Below are 2427 nucleotides of genomic sequence, written 5' to 3'. Positions count from 1 at the left end.
CCTATTGTACTGTACTCATCTTTCTTGTAATGATGTGAGATGAAGTGAGGAGAAGGAGGTAGGCATTGTGACTTAGCATTAGACTACTAAAGACCTTCTCAGGTTAGGGGAGGATCTTTTACTTCCAGATTGTGGTTGACCCTGGGTAACTGACACCATGGAAACCGAAAACTTGGATAAAGGGTAACTATTGTATTATCTGTTGTCACTAGGGCTCTCCACCAGTACAAATGCAAATGAAATAAATTTCCCATAAATCCTGCAGGCTGGCAGGGAGAAAAAAATAGAAGAAAGAAGAAAACAAAGATAAGGAAGGAAAAAGAAAGAGAAGGAAGAAAAAAGAGAAGGAAGAAAAGAGAAAAAAAGAAAAGAAAAAAAGATGAAGTCAAAAAGGGAGCAAGGGTTATTCAACAGATTGCCCTTCTCCGACATTATAAATTGATTTAATTTTTCTGAGTTTATGCCCAGAGACTTACAGAAGAAATGCTTTTGCTATATAGATTTTAAGCTACATTATACTGTTAATTTTGTGTATAAAGAAATCTAAATGTAAATGAGCCTCTCTTAATTATGCAGAAATTTAGCTAAATAATACATATTTGTTAAGTAAAAAGTTGTATTATATTTATTATCATCTCAAATGTTACAATACTGAGTTCCTCACACAATATTGAGCAAAACTGTCAGCTTTAAAGATAAAGGCTAAAAAATAAATAAATAAACAAAATAAATAAAAATAAGGCCAATCAGTAAAAAACACTTTAGTATTTTCTGGTAACCAATTAATGAAAACTGCTCTTCAGCTGGGAAAAGTTAAGCTTTTACAATCTAATACCTGGGTTGATGTTAGCTAAAGAAGTCTCATCTTTGAACAGGCATATTTACATCCTTTCAAGAAGGGCAAAATGTCCCCCTTCTCTCCGCTCCAGCAGGAGAGGGTGGCCACCGAGGAAAGGGCGAGCGGCAGCCCCTCTAGGCCATGAATGTGAAGAAGGGCTGAGATGGGGTTGGGACCAGGGCGGAGCCCGCTCCAGGGACCTCAGGCCACACATGGAGCCCAAGCTGGAGCCCCAGCTGCAGGAAAAATCGGAACCTGGGTCTGAGTGGGAGCCAGCACGTGGCTCAGGCTGGGGCCACTGCAGAATAAGTGGCTCTTGGGACAGGAGGACGTGCTGGGGCTACGATGGATCATGGACGATTTACCTATGCTCCCCTGAGGAGAACATCTACAAAATCGATGTCATCAGGTTCAAGATTTGAGACATAGATTCAGGCACTGTCCTCTGAAATCAAGAAGCCCCAACCTCAGAGCGGTTGCCCATCAATCCACAGGACCTGGACCCCAATGCTGGGTGCTTTGTCCGCCCAGCCACCAGTTCCGCGCCTACAGGCCTCCGCCTGAGGCAAGTGGGAGCCACGGAGGCGTTCACAGTGGGAGACAAGCCTGTCAACAGCTTCCACATGTTTGAGAGGTACTGATTCGCAACCAGCATCTCAAAAGCTTTGACTTCCACTTAGGCTTCTGCATCCCCAGAAGCAAGAACACCTGTGAGTACATCTATGACTCCACGTGTTCTGTCTTGGGGGTTTTCCAAGAGCCCTGGACCCTGAGTCAATGATGGGAGGGAGGGGACCTGATGTCCCCAGTCCAACTCTGTGAAGCCCATGGGGCTTGGCACATGGGGTGGGGTGGTAGGAGGGTTGTCTGCCTCCATGTACAGGAAGGCCTCCTGTGTAGGGACCCATTCCCTTCCCCTGCCCACCACCAACAGTCCACTTAGAGTTGTAAATTCACAGATGGAGATCCACGGTGGGGTCTGGCTGCCAAGCTTCCAAAGGGAGTCTGGGCCCTGGCCTGAGCCCCAGCCGCAGCCCCAGCCCCAGCCCCAGCCCCAGCCCCAGCCCCTACCAACAGGGACAGAACCACTGCCTGAGATGTGGGAGGGACCACCCCAGACTGTAGCCTGCGGTAGGAACTGGAATAACTCTATGTAGTTTTCAATAAACTCTTCTCCTTTTCTGTAAATAAATAAATAAATAAATAAACAAACAAGCAAAATATTGGAGAAACAGGAGTCTGAACAGAAAATAACATAAATATGGCAATTTTAACATACTCTCTTGTTTACTAATATCTTCATTCCCTGAGGTAAACTGGCTCACACTTAAATGGATTTTATTCCCAAAATAGCTTCTTCTATGAGTAGTTATTCAGCACTTCAATCTATTAATTAGCATATCAAATTTACTACAACTTGTAACTCTTTTTTTTTTAAGATTTTTTATTTATTTATTTGAGAGAGAGAATGAGAGACAGAGAGCACGAGAGGGAAGAGGGTCAGAGGGAGAAGCAGACCCCCGGCTGAGCAGGGAGCCCGATGTGGGACTCGATCCCGGGACTCCAGGATCATGACCTGAGCCGAAGGC

General features: G+C 44.9%; 1 pseudogene; it reads left to right on the top strand.

The window, feature by feature from the left end:
- Positions 1–979: 979 nt before the first annotated feature.
- LOC118553944 (protein unc-119 homolog A pseudogene) lies at positions 980–1619 on the top strand (annotated as a pseudogene).
- The last annotated feature ends 808 nt before the right edge of the window (positions 1620–2427 follow it).

The sequence above is a fragment of the Halichoerus grypus genome, chromosome 8 (assembly GCF_964656455.1).
Source record: "Halichoerus grypus chromosome 8, mHalGry1.hap1.1, whole genome shotgun sequence".
Classification (NCBI taxonomy): Eukaryota; Metazoa; Chordata; class Mammalia; order Carnivora; family Phocidae; genus Halichoerus; species Halichoerus grypus.
Note: the sequence above shows the minus strand (reverse complement) of the source record. Positions and strands in the feature narration are given on the sequence as shown.